This window comes from Pan troglodytes, chromosome 7, assembly GCF_028858775.2.
Source record: "Pan troglodytes isolate AG18354 chromosome 7, NHGRI_mPanTro3-v2.0_pri, whole genome shotgun sequence".
NCBI lineage: Eukaryota > Metazoa > Chordata > Mammalia > Primates > Hominidae > Pan > Pan troglodytes.
In genome coordinates, this window is record NC_072405.2 from 146,518,169 (window position 1) to 146,533,455 (window position 15,287).

Sequence of the window (15,287 nt, forward strand, 5' to 3'; positions counted from 1 at the left end):
CCTACCCCCAGAATTGATAAGCCAAGTTTTAAATTCATATTTAATGCCAAGGATAATGACTTTGCTATTCGTATTTAATAACAAAGTTGGAGGGCTCACATTTCTCAAATTTAAAACTTACTGCAAAGCTATAGTAATTAAGAAAGAGTGGTACACAATAAATATTTATATCAATGTAAATGAGAATCCATAAAGAAGCCATTACATCCATGGCCAATTGATTTTGATAAAGGTGCCAACACAATAAAATGGAGAAAGAACAGACTTTCCAACAATTTTGCTGGGACAATTGGCTATCCATGTGCAAAAGTATAAATTTGGACCCCTTCTTCATGCCATATGCAAATATTACCCAAAGGGGACCATATGCCTAAATGTAAGTGCTAAAATACAAATATTTTCACAGGAAATACATGAGTAAATCTTCATGACCTTGGGCTAGGCAATGGTTTCTTAGACATAACACTAAAAAAACCCATAAAACAGAACCTGTAGTGGACTTCATCAAAATTTAAAACTTTTATGCTGCAACTAATACTATCAAGAAAGTAAAAATATAAACCTTAGAATGGGTGAATATATTTACAATCTTATATCAAAAAAGAGACTGGGATTTCTATCCAGAATGTGTAAAGAAATCTCACAACTCCATCATTAAATATAAATAACCCAATTTAAAAAAGAGTAACATATCTCAGTTGATATTCCTCTAAAGAATATATATAAATGGCCAGAAGAAATACTCAGCATCATTAATTGCTAGGGAAATGCTAATCAAAACCACAATGAAATATTACTTTTTCCCACTAGGAGAGCTATAGTAACAAAGACAGACAATAACAAGTATTGGAGAGAATGAATAAAAATTGGAACTCTCATCTGGTACTAATGGGACTGTAAAATTGAGTAGCCACTTTAAAAAACAGTTTAGCAGTACCTCAAAATATTAAACATGATGTTACTCTATGTATTAGTTTGTTCTCATGCTGCTAATAAAGACATATCCAAGACTGGGTAATTTATAAAGGAAAGAGGTTTAATTGACTCACAGTTCAGCATGGCTGGGGAGGCCTCAGGAAACTTACAATCATGGCAGAAGGGGAAGCAAACACTTCTTCACATGGTGGCAGCAAGGAGAAGTGCTGAGCAAAATGGGGAAAGCCCTTATAAAACCATCAGATCTCATGAGAACTCATTCAATATCATGAGAATACCATAAGGATAACTGCCCCCATGATTCAATTACCTCCCACTGGGTCCCTCCCACAACAGGTAGGGATTATGGGAACTACAACTCAAGATGAGATTTGGGTGGGGACACAACAAAACCATAGCACGATATGATCCAGTAATTCTACTTGTAGCCATATTCCCAAATGAAATGAAGGCATATGTCCACATTTTAATTCATACACAAATGATTATAGCAAAATTATTCACAATAGTTAATAATAGAAACAATATAAAGGCCTATCAACTGATGAAGTGGTAAATAAATGGGTCATATCCACATTGTGACATGTTATTCAATCATAATAAAAAGAAATGAATTTCTGATACTTGCTACAATATGAATGAACCTTTAAAACATGTTACTATGTCAAGTCAGTCACAAACGACTATATGTTGTATGATTCCATTTATTTTACATGTCCCGAATAAAAAAATCTGTAGAAACACAAAACAGATGAGATGTTTCCTAGGGTGTGAGAAGTGGGGTGGTGATGGTCCCGTAAGAAAAGGAGATTAACTAATGCAGAGTTTCTTTTCAGATTGATATGAAAAAGTTCTAACATTGTATTACGATGATGGTTGCACAACTCTTAGCATACTGAAAAACACTTTAAATGAGTGCAGAGTATGGTGTATGTGTTATGTCTTTAAAAAGATGTTTAGGAAAAATAAAGGTAGAAAAAGGAGAGACTGAGACATGGAAGGTATTCAAAGAATCAGAGAGGATTATTGTTCCAAGGGTTGAACAATAGCTACTTCTTCAATAGCTACTTTTAGTAAAATAGCTACTAGACAATCACTACCTCTACTTCTACTACTTATGATTATTTGGTTCTCCTCTTCTGAGATGCAGGAGCATACTTCCTTGCTAGTTAGTCATAGCAGGACCATCTGACTAGTTCTGGACAAATAGTTGTGGGCAGAAAGGTTGTGTATTATTTCCCAGTCAAGCATTAAATTTTGATGTGAGATCCTCCAGCACTCTCTTCCCCTGATGTATCAGCTGAAGAGGCTGTGTGCTCCAGATGGTGCAGTGACAGTTTCATAGAGTTTTGCAGAGCCTGGTTCACTAGATATGAACTGGAATTCAGAACAACAGGAAAATGTGCATGAGCAAAAAATGCACTTTTGTTTGTGTGTTGAACCACTGAAATTTTAGAGTTGCTTATTACTGCACCATAACGTGTGATATGTGACCTACACAACAAGGTGATGGAGAAACAGGGGTATAGATACATATAATAACTGACTTACATGTTTGAAAACCCAGCACTCTATTGTAAAGCAGGTACAAATTCTGTGTAATTTATTTTGGGCTAGAAAAAAAAAATGGCTATCAACATTTCTCCCTTCTGGAATATGTTGAGTCTTGTGAGGGACAGCAAAGCCTTCTTTTAGTTGGCTGGTGGTTCATTTGAAACAATTTGATTGGCAGAAGAGGAATGGTTTCATATATTTTTTTTTCCATAGGACTAAAATTTAATCTCTCATACATCTAATAATTCTCCATTTTCTATTTTCACATGTTCTTATTTTTTCTTTAGTTGGTGGATAAAAGATTTCTAATAGATGGGAGTGAATTTGGATAAAGGATCTATCATATATACATAATGTATATACATATAAAATCTCATGCAAGTTGAGTATTCCTTATCTGAAATGCTTTGGTTCAGAAGTGTTTCGGGTTTCAGAATTTTTTAGATTTTGGAATATTTGCATTATATATTGGTTGAGTATCCCTAATCTAAAAAAGCCCAAAATCTGAAATGTTCTGAAACTTTATGCATTTCAAACTTTTTGAGTATTTCAACCTTTTGAGGGCCAATGACCCTCAAAAAATTATTTTAGAGTATTTTGGATTTCAGATTTTTGGGATTAGAGATGCTCTAAATGTATACATACAAAATTTGTCACTGTTTGTAACTTATAAGTATGCTAGTTTTTATTTTTAGAGAAATTGTTACTAAAATATAAGTTCTTTCTTAATGCATTTGTAAGTTTGGAGTTTGTTTTCTCTTTCATTTTCCTTATTCCACGTTCCTGAGATCACTGGTAAGAGAAGAAAGCATGCGTTGCTGTGGGTCAGGTGCTACATTTGAATATCATGCTCATGACACCAGGTTCCATTTAATAAATTACTGCTGTGGGGCACTAAATGGTATACTAGTAGCTTCAAATCCATTAAGAGACAATTTGCTAACTTTGTGGGGGAGGGATCGTGTTAGTATTGGTATTATCTTGGTACCTGAAGTTCAGGACTCCTCCTCACAGCTATTTCATCCAATTAATTTAGAAGGCTATTATCCCCATTATACAAATGGACAAACTAGCCTATAAGATCAGTGAGAATATGTCAGGTTCCCATAAAAGAGGATGCCATTTCCTGATACAGCGTAAAGGTGGCTTTAAACTTTTATGTCCTCCCTCTCAGACATCATAGGCTGCCCTATCATGTTCTTTGTATAAGTCTGAGACAGATTTGAATGAACACAAAGCAAAGTAATGCTTGGAATTACGTTGTTGGTTAACCTAAATACTTTAGTTCTTAGAGTGGGACACCAGGATAAAGAAGAAACAGAGGATTATGTAATATCTATATACTGAAGAGTAAAGAAATCAAAATATTCAGTTTAGAAAAAGGAAAAATGTAATGCTAAAAATAGTACTCATATATCCAGCACTCTAAACTGACAAATAACTTACACATCAGTATGTCCTCATTTATCCTTGAAAAGAATGTTTAGGTTAATTGACTCTCTTATTTTCACAAATGAGAAAACTAAAGCTTGAGCTTGGTGATGTCTATAAGGTGACACTCCTAGGAACTTGGGAAAGCCAGTATCTCAGGGTAGGTATTAGATAACCTACCCCATTAATTACCCTTACTAATCAAATCCAAAATTCACATTGTCTCATAACTAATCTTGCTCTTTTTTTCTTTCCAATGCCATCTTTTTACTTACCCCTCATTCTCTACTCACTGGGCACGTCTGTGTTATTGCTTTTTTCTACAAAGACCAATTTTATTCATGCCTTGAAGAATTTACATTTGCTTTTTTATCTTCCTGTGTAACTCTCTTTGAAGATTTTCACATGGCTGGCTACTTCTTACCATTCTCAAGGCTCAGCTTACAAATTTCCTCCTTGGATTAGACTTCCTTATCTACTTCATCTAAAGAAGTTCCCCTTGAATATTTTTATTGTATATTTTATGTATTGTGTTATACAATAAATGTATAGAATTATACAAATCTAATGTGACAGCACATTAGATTTAATGTTCATAACACTCGTTTTTATCCCCTTCAGTCATTTAACATCTGCCTCTCTCTCCTAGAATTTAATCCTAAAAGAGTATGTTCACTGTCATTTTACTCAACACCATATCCTCAATATGTAACATAGTCTCTCGGGTGTAGTAAATGGTAAATAAATCTTTACTAGGTGAATGAAATAATATATCAGCTTTGGGGGAAAGAAAGACAGTATATCTATCTTTATGAAATATAGGAGAACTAATAAACTTATGTTTAGCTTCAGAAATGGGCTCAATAGATGAGGCTCTGAATAGATAATTGAAATTAACCTTTCACAAAGAAATAATTTTATAAAATATCACACCTCTGATTTCAGGGAACAGGCTCTCCCACACGGTGGTTCATTAGCACTGATGAAATGTTCAAGCAAAGGACAGGTGTGCATTTTGAAGATGCAGGGATGCCTGAATCAGGCATGTGGTGGTGCTAAGTTTGCCCCCATCCTATTTTATCACTTCTGAAACCTATAACTCTAAAGAGGTATTTTGTATAAATAATTTTTTTAACCAAACAAAAACAATGAAGTGGGCAAGCCTGCTATTTATACTTCATTATTTTCCATTAAACTCAGAAAAATCATAAGATTCTTTTAGGAATTGCATATGATCTTGTTTGCAATAGCCTTCTAATAAAAGAGAAAGTTTTAACAGCACATTAGATTTCAATTGACATTAAATGTGTAATTACCCCCAATGAATCAGTGAGGAATGACTTAAGCTGCAGGTAACCACAAATTAGACTTAACAATGGCTTAAACAAATAAGGCTTTTTAATTTCCATGTAAACAGAAGTCTGAGGACAGGTAGTTTCCAGTATACATCTTCCAATGGTGTCACAACTTCCAAATTTTATTTCTGTCTGCTCCTCTATACTGTGGATTGATAACACTACCTCTCAAGTAGGTTCACAAAGAATATATTACTGTTGCTAAGCATCAGGTTCTTACAGGTAAAATATTAAATAATAGTACCTCTTTTGTACCATTTTTACTAGAAATAAAGAGACAACGTATGACAAGTGTTTGGCACTGATCATTGCCTTGGAGGGCTCCACCATTTTCTCCATTTTTTTTTTTTTTGCTTTATTACTCCATTTCTCTTACATTTAATTCCTCTGTCAGCACACAAATTTCACCTTCATCCATACTCATTTCTTTGCTTATTGTTTAGGTCAAGACATCTACTTGGAGAAGTTTTCTCTTACAAACTTGTACAGCTTATTCTTCTACAATCCCTGCCACCAACTCCCTACTAGCCTAGACTTTAGAGTTCTGAATATGACTACTGAGGTAGTATGATTACTTAGGTCATGACTACAAATACTATATATTTAAAACATCAGCTTCAGTGTCATTTCGGTTCAAGCCAGCAAGTGTTTATAACTACTGCATACCAGGCACAGTAGAACTTCTGAGAAGCCACCTTCCAATTCCTGTGAGTACAGTTATTCACTTATAGTTCTAGGAGCACGCAGCTGGTTGGGCGCTCTGAAAGCAGATGCTAAAATGGAAGTGTCACAGGGAAGGTGTTAATTAGGGATCAATAGATACCATAAAAGGAACAGGGGAGAAAGCAGGACTGTGCAGAGGAAGAAGTCAAACTGTGGCACAGCCAGAAAGATCCTCAGCCCCAAACAGGTAATGCCAGTCAAAATCATTCCAGTTGAGCCAAAATGGCCAGGTCTTCACATGCCTTCCTCCCTCAGTCACCAATGTGGGCTGTCCAGAGACAGTGATCTCAGGCAATTCCGTTTTGAGGGACAGCTGGAGTTGGTCTGCTAACCACACTCCCTGTAGCTGGGAAGGAAGTTCTTTCTTGAAGAGAGATCTGCGTTGCTCCTCCGTGTGTCTACCAGAGTCTATGTCTTGGAACGCTGAAATGCATTTCTTCAGATATATTCAGGATATGACTCCTTCAGGATTCCAGTGGACTTGTCTTCCTTAGAAGAAACTTAAGAGGCAGGTAAGTGTGATGAACTATAGCCCCTGATACTACAACAAGTTTCAGTTACACAGTAGTGTTGTCCTCCTTTAGCCACCATACGGTCTAGATTCTCCTTCACCTCTGCTATCATCAGGGGTTTATCTGTGGCATGACCTAGACCTCCTCACCAAGAGGCCTCAGTCCTTGGTTACAATGTCCTTATTAGGCCAGCATTGCCGAACCTGTTATTTTACAATCACAATTAGCAATGGAGAGACACCAAGACCTACCTAAATGGATTATAAGAGTTCCACAGATATTCCTCTTTGGTCACATTCTGAAACAGGAGCCAAGCCTCCAACTGCCTATCAGAGTCAATTACTTCTGCTGCAAAGATGGTAATTCCTTTTGCCTGGTAGTCTATTGATACCGCAAGCCCAAACTGCTCAGGTAGCAGCTATAGCTTATAATTAAACAGAACTGTTGCAGTGTTCCCTTGCAAGAAGTGCCTCCCTTTGAAGAACCAAGATTTCTAATTCTATATTCCAAGGTCGTGGAGATGGGAAGTAAAAATTCTCATGTAAGTCATTTGGTGTGATAGCACTTTGGGTCCTTCCTGCTTCTATTCTTCGGTTCCTAAAAACCCATGTACTCTTCCTATTGGGACACACCACTATGTAAAATCTTGATTAAATGCTTATAAAAATCCTGGCACTATTTTTCACAGGGTATTTCCCCTAAACCGGCACTTCAGAGATGCCTTGAGCAGGACACTCAATCCTCTTTCAGGCTGGTGTCTGGATGGGGCAGAATGTGGGACGTTCCATTGTGATGGTGCTACTCCCATACCTGGATGCAACACGTTCATCCTATTAAGAATGATTTGTTGGGCTTCCTGGGTTGATCCTCATATATTTGACAAAACCCAGTTTACAATGGGTAGTTTTGGCTACATTGTCATAGAATGTCCTGTGGTCAGATATTTTGTCTTCATTTGGAGTTGTTCCTCAAAAACTTACAATTATTTGCTGCAGTGGCTTGGATTTGTTACTAAACTCTAATGGCTTGTGTTATATATATATATATATATATTTTTTTTTTTTTTTTTTCTCATTGAATCTTGCCAAAAATTCCTAATGACATTTTTTTTTTTCCACCACTGAAATCTCCAACACCATAGTGTATGCCAGATCATATGGTCCATACTGGGCCCCAATATGGCCCGAACTCCAGTATTGCTTCCATAGCAGCTGGACCTGCTACAGAGCCCTTTCCTTCTCTAGGCCCCAACAGCACCAGCAGCCTCTGTGTTACCCAGAAGATGGACCAAAGCAACATTTCTAGCAATGGACCATGTTCCTTCCAGAACCCAAAGAGTCCCACCAGGCACAGAGATTTCTTCTTCATGGTGGGAGGTTTGAGACATGGTAACTTATCTTTTACTTTGGAGGCCATGTTGCCAAAGCATGGTCTTGTGATCATGATCTTATGTTCTCATGATCTCACGACATTACAATCGTCCTAACTATTCAACCCCTAAAAATGTACAGACATGTGTAGTCTGTAAATATTTTTGGGCATATTTCCCATCCTCTGGAGCATAGGTTTCTCACACAGGCTTCCAGTTTTTAGCCACTGTTTGCTCATCTGGCTCAATCAATATAGTATCATCATGTAATTGATCAATGTGATGCTTGCCATAATATCCAGAAAATCAAGGCCACATTGGGTTTTACTGTGACAGAGAGTAGAGAGTTAGCACATTGCCAGGGCAAAACTCTGTGTGACTGTATGTGTGTGTGTGTGTGTGTGTGTGTGTGTGTGTGTGTATTTTATTTCATGCAAATTCAAACTGCCTTTATCATCTTTTCTGATAAGGTTGGAAAAGAACACAACAGCCGAGTCCATGCCCCACTTACTTGAGGACATATTTATATGCTCATTCAAAGACACTATTTGTCATGATGGCTCCAATTGGAGATAGTACTTGGTTGAACTTGAAGTGGTCTACAGTAATCCTCCAGGATTCTTACAGTTCTGTGTTGTTTAATGTGTTTTAAAAAGCTATCATTGTGATCACTCACTCCTCTGAAACTTTTTCCTTAGGAATGGCACTAATCAACCCTTTCTCATCTCTTTCCTTTGGGATACAGTATTGTTTCTAATTTATTATCTTGGGTATGAGGAAAACAGTGTTGATGATTTCGGAGTTTTCTACTTGGCCCTCTCCACTATGATAGCTTTTACCCCACAGATCCCAATATGGAGATTTTGTGTCAATTTCCCAATCTGTCTATCTCAATTTTATGGACCAGAAAAATGATCCCTGGCATCATTTTTCTTGTTGATATCATGGATCACTGTAAGCTAGATGTTGAGCAGGACTCCGGGATATCATCTGACATCCATAAGACCCTACTTTAACAAAGAACCTTCGTAATGGTTTGTTTTATGTGTAAACTTCGCTAGGATATAATACCAAGTTACTTAATCCAACACTAGTTTAGGTGTTGCCACACAGGTATTTCTGGATGGGGGGGTTAACATCTACAATCAGCTGATTTTAAGTAAAGAAAATAGGCATTGTTTCCTCCATTTGCCTGTCTCCTGTGCCTGATATATGATCCTCAGTCATTGAATCCCTTTCCCATACAACTTCCTAATTCATCAGTAAAATGTTTAACCATCGGACCACAAAGTCATGTCAAGAACTGCCTGTACTCACTTTTTACTGTTGTTGTGCACTTATTGCCAGCCAGACAGTGAGTGGCTTTGTTCTAAAGCCCTGTCTTACCAACTGCTTTCCTGGATTGCTCTTGGTATCAATGCTTGAGGTTGGAAGCTGTCAGCTTGCCAAGGATTAGAGCTCTAAGTAAATTCAGATGTGCTGAAGGGTACAGGGCAAGGCACCAACAGCATCTGCCACATTGGCCAGCAGAGGGGAGCAGCTCTTGTTACTGTGGTTATTGAATCTTCTGTTGTTGATGTCATTATTATTATTATTGGTATTAGTGAGTGACTGCAGAAAATGATCAACACCTGCAGATTTTTTTTAAAGTGTTGTTTCTCTAGCTTTACATTAAGGCGATGCCAATAATAGAGACTCACTTCAAATAAAAATGAATAATTTTCAACATCCGTTTTCCAAAGGTAAGTAAAAGGTGGATCCCAGAACAGACAAACTGGTCTTAGGGTTAATTGCTAGGCTTTCCCTGTGATTCCACCCATGTTTTGCAATTTAGTGTCTTCCTTTTTTCCTCCCTTTCTGTCTGTTTGCCGGAAGCCTGTGGTCTGGGCATGGTGCCCAGTTAGATTTAATTTTGGTTTCCTACTTATGCAGCATCCTAGCTGTGGTTTGGAGATGACATTTTACAAATTGTGTTTAGGCATTTTTGTTTATTTATGGTGGAACAAGTACAGAAAGCTTGTGCCCAGCCTGTTTGGATAATAACATTTAAAATAGAAGAAATAAAACTAATAGCAAATGATAATACATACAAATGTGTGATCATACAGACACTAGTGCATGTTTACATGCCTTTGAACGGAGCTTTGGATATAATAACAGGACAATGCTGTCATATCTCTCTTCTTTTCCAATCTTTTCCTGTAGTAGCCTGAAAAACGAGAGAGACCAGAATATAGGTGTGTGCCCATGGTATGTCATCTGAAAGGACTGGGTAAGCACGTGGGACGGATGCTGAGCTGGGAATTCATAGAGGGTGTCCAGACTCCAGAGCCAAGAAGTGAGCTGGGCTCCCACCCCATTCTGAAGTTGCCAAAGAGTGAACTTGACCTGTATTCTGCTGTAAGTTGCTTCTTTAAGGTTCTCCTGGAGCTTTCTTAGTATGTGAATGGAATCTGGGCTGGTTTCCATAGTTTTTCTGGTTATTTTCAGGTATTACAACGTCCCCCCATGGAATCTCTCATACATCATAGAGCTTCCCTCCACCCTTCAGCCTTTTTAGTGCCTCCAACTAGAACATCTGCAGCAGGGAAGAGGCCAGGATGGGGTTCTTCACCAGTTCATTAGAGTTTTCCTCATCTCCTCCTCACTCATTCACTGTGTGGCCTCTGATACTCCAGGGATAGAGCAGAAAGAAAGGAGAGGTAATGGACAGAGACCTGGGAATACTGTTTTATGCAATGTGTGTGCGTGTGCGTGTGTGTGCGTGTGCATGTGTGTGTGCGTGTGTGCACGCGCGTGTGTGTGTGCGTGTGTGCGTGCATGTGTGTGCGCATGTGTGCGTGCATGTGTGTGTGCACGTGTGTGCGTGCATGTGTGTGTGCGCGCGTGTGTGTGTGTGTTTTGCAGATATTTATAAGCTGATCCCTCCTTCCTGGAACTCCTCGAAGGCTCCCCAGGTGAGCACATCCCTATATAGGAAACTCTAATTCATTGGCTGCCTCCCCTGGCTGCTTTGTTTTTCAGGTGCTCTCACATTCATTCCAACCGCCACCTTTTACCCTCAGACACTCTCAGGATTGAATCAGATAGCCCTTTGCAAATGCCCCAAATTTCAAGGATCACACATCCATCTTGGTAATTAGTTCCCTTGAAGTTCCACACTTAGTTTAAGGTGAAAAAGCAGAAGGCCCTCCTCTCCCTGTGACAATCAAGAGTTTTCTGCACACCTGCAGCCCTCTCTGAAGCAGCCCTTCTAGTCCCCAGGCTCTGATGTCCCCTATTCATATGGTGCGCTAACTCTGCTATGACCATCACTGGTGGGCCATTCCATTTGCAAGACCAGCACTTCTGTGGTGTTTTAGAATCCATTTTTTTTTTTTGTTCTTAGCATTTGTAACTTCTACTGAATCTTTAAGACCACAAGAATAGCCACATTTTATACCCTACTGTAAACAAATTTCCAGTAGAAGTCAGATAAGTGCATATATAAGAATTCATATACATGTTGGCTTTAATCCTGTTTCACTTATGCAGATTTTACCTCCACCCATTAACAGAACACCATAAGTTTATTATCAAATTTTGAGAGGTATTACCTAGAAATCTATACCAGCACAAGTTTATGGTATTATTTGCCTGGGAAATAAGAAAATAGCAGTTCAGCAGCTGAGAGGCAGTGTGTAGCACAGAGACTAAATGCATCGATTACTCATCCCTCCCTTTGTTGAATTTTATCACTGTAAGCCTATATCTATAGATCAAGAAAATCCATTCAATCTTTCTGTGTTTCATTTTTCATCAAGTGGTAATAATAATAATTGTACCTACCTTACAGGTGGTTATAAAGATTAATGAAGATAATATATATGTGCTACTTAGAACACTGTAATTAAAAAAATGCTCAATAAATGTTAGCTATTACTGGCTTAGGATTTGGGTAAAACACACACAGAGGCACACACACACGAAGTAAAACCATTTCTGTACAGTTGGTGATTAATTTTAGTCAATCAGTTAAGCAACTGTTTACAAGCTTCTCTGTGCCAGAGTATTATGCCAAGCACCGGAATACTGGGAAGTGTGGGTGTGGGTGGAGAAAAGCAATTAAGCAAGACTCACTAGTGTAGTAGGAGAAACAACTATCAGGAGAGTCTCTTGAGATATTTAAGGTCCAAGGAGACTCATATTGTGAAATAGTGCAAATCCAAACAGAATGAGGTGGTGTTCACCCCTCAAGTTGGCAAAAATGTTAAAGTTTGAGAATACCCATTGCTGGAAATGATGTGAGGAAAACACACATTCTCCATATATAATCAATAAAGGTAGACATTTATCAACTTTTATGGAAGGTATTGGAAAACATCTACAAAGGGTGAGATACGTGTGTAAGGATGATGGCTGCACTGTAGTCAAGTATAGGCCGAGGTACACATCTGGAATAGCATGACACAATGAGATTGGAGCGCAGGTGCACAATCCCATGCATTTTATAATCACAGTTATGTAGCCATAACATGGGAGGGCTCATCACCTGGCTCTGAGCCAGTATTGTGTGTGACATGCATAAATGCAGCACTGACAGTGTGAGTGAGCTGCTAAATAAAGCCATGTCCCCATCTACCTGTGATCTCTTGAGTGTTCTTTCAGCTGCCCACCCCTTGCCCGCTGACTCCCCTGGAACCTAACAATGTGTATCTTCTGATTATTGTATCTTGCATGTACAGATAACCTAGAAAAGGATAACCAAGGTACACAAGGATGTTTATTTCATTTTTGTTTGTAATAAGATGGCAAATAACCCTGGAAACAAAATGTCCTTCAAAAAGGAAATGAATATATAATTTATGGCCCAATAGTCCTTCCTTGTCCCTAAGGGAAGCATTCCAAGACCCCTAGTGGATGCCTGAAATCACAAAGGGTAATGAACACCATACAGATACTCATTGATTTATGATGGGATTGTGTCCCATTACAAGTTAAAAATATCATAAATTGAAAATGCATATAATCACAAGTTAAAAATATCACAAATTGAAAATGCATATAATACACCTAACCTAACAAACATCATAGCCTAGGCTGCCTCAAATGTGCTCAGAACACTTATATTAACCTATAGCTGGGCAAAATAACATAAAATAAAGCCTATTATAAGTGTTGGATATCTCATGTAATTCCTCCAGTACTGTACTGAAAGTGAAAAACAAAATGGTTGCATAGGTACTCGAAATACTGTTTCTACTGAATGCATACCACTTTTCCACCATCACAAAGTGAAAAAATAGTAAGTTGAATCATTTTAAGTCAGAGGCCATTTGTATATACCATGATTTTTCTATATACATATATACCTATGATAAAGTTTAATTTATAAATTTGACAGTAAAAATCAACAAAAACTGAAAATAAAACAATGAGAACAATCTACTGTAATAAAAATTATGTGAATGTGGTCTCTCTTTCTCTCCCTGAAAATATCTTATTCTCCTATATTCACCGTTCTCATGATGTGTCAATCTAATAATCCAGGCAGCTACTAAGTGACAAACGCACAGGTAGCGGACGCAGTGCGGATACAAGGGACAAATGGATAATTCACATCCTGGGTGAAGGGTACGAGACAGGATAGTAAGACATTTCATCATGCTACTCAATGGCATGAAGCTGAAAACTTACGCTAGATTAGCTTATTGCTAGAATTTTCCACTTAATATTTTTGTACTGCATTGACGGCTGGTAACTGAAACCATGGAAAGGGAAGCCAAGATAAGGGGGCCTATTTTATATGCAAATAATGAAATATGATGTGGCATTTAAAAGAATTGAAATAAATAAGTATATGCTAACATAGAAAGATAATCAGAGTATATTATTAAATGAAAAAAAAAAAAGCCAGGCCCACAGCAATATGCATTAGTTGTTGGTATCTGTAAACGTACAAAATATATACACACGTGCATATAAACCTGGAGTAGCATTAGTACTGAAATTCTTCTAGAAGCCATTACAAGAACTTGTTAACAGTGATCATTTTAAAGGAAATGCCTGAGAAGGTGACATATTTTTCTTTTCTTTCTTTTTTTTCTGTTTTTTTTGTTGTTGTTGTTGTTTTTGTTTTGTTTCGTTTTGTTTGTTTTTTTGTTTTTTTAAGACGGAGTCTCACTCTGTCGCCAGGCTGGAGTGCAGTGTCCTGATATTGGCTCACTGAAACTTCCACCTCCCAGGTTCAAGCGATTCTCCTGCCTCAGACTCCCGAGTAGCTGGGACTACAGGCACCCGCCACTATGCCCAGTTAATTTTTGTTTTTTAGTAGAGACAGGGTTTCACCGTGTTAGCCAGGATGATCTCGATCTCTTGACCTCGTGATCCACCTGCCTCGGCCTCCCAAAATGCTGGGATTAGAGGTGTGAGCCACTGCACCCGGCCTCTTTTTTTTTTTTTTTTTTTTTTGCATAATTCAAGGCAGTTTTAATTTTTCCACTATGTATAATAATTTTATAGAACTTCTTTGAGTAGTGATATTATAGAACTTTTAACAAATTTGTGCTCATTCCATATGGTATTTAGAAATTCATGTTTCACCTTACGTGAAACACACATGAACACAAATTATTATTATTTTTAAGCCCAAGAAAGAGCAGTGCACCTGGAACCCCACAACTGAGTCAATGGACTTTCTCTGGTCTTTGGTCTATTTACACTCTTACTTCTGTTGTTTATTCTACCAGCTTTGCTCTGATTTATCTTTGCTGATGACTTATTTTTGTTGATGTCTTATTTTAAATTGGCTTCTCTCACTCCTGAAAACACTTCTCACTTGAACTGGGCGTCAGCATCACCTGAGGGAAGTTTTAGGGAAATAGAAGCCAGCATCTTCTTCCTGATCATTACACAGAATTCCTGGGAGTGTGAAGCACCGTGTGTGTGTGTGTGTGTGTGTGAAGCTCGCCTGATGATGGTGAGGTGCCTCCAGACTTAAGAAGAGCTGAGTTTCTCATAGAGCTTCCCAGTTCATGTACAAAAGGGATAGGGTGCCCAGACCTTCATCTTCTTCTACTACTTCAACTCTTCTTCCCCTGATCTCTCAGCTTTTCTCTTACCCAAAACAACATGCAACTCAGAGATTTTTCTTTAACTTCTCATCTTGCCTCTGATGCATGAAGTCAGCTACGTTTTTCTAAGTTTGCTCAGTATTTTGACTTCTCTGGTTAGGAATACAGAGCTTTTTAAGTGAACTGACCCTGAAGAACAGTCTTGGATAGTAAAAACTTCTCTTCCAGAATTCCATTTACTGGCGCTGTCTCTGTGAAATTACCTGTCAGTTACCTGTCAATGGATTTACCCTGTAACTGTCTTTACCCACCATTGGAGAATTCTATTTTTGTTTTGTAATTTTTGCTCTGAGTT

General features: G+C 38.0%; 1 long non-coding RNA gene across 4 annotated transcripts in view; it reads left to right on the forward strand.

The window, feature by feature from the left end:
• LOC134810925 (uncharacterized) overlaps positions 1-15,287 on the forward strand; it is a 262,210-nt gene that overhangs the window by 208,293 nt on the left and 38,630 nt on the right. For all 4 annotated transcript variants that reach the window (XR_010159686.1, XR_010159688.1, XR_010159689.1 and 1 more), the window contains 2 exons: positions 10,086-10,280; positions 10,371-10,582. This is a non-coding gene — a long non-coding RNA (uncharacterized LOC134810925). The remainder of the gene's footprint in view (positions 1-10,085; positions 10,281-10,370; positions 10,583-15,287) is intronic.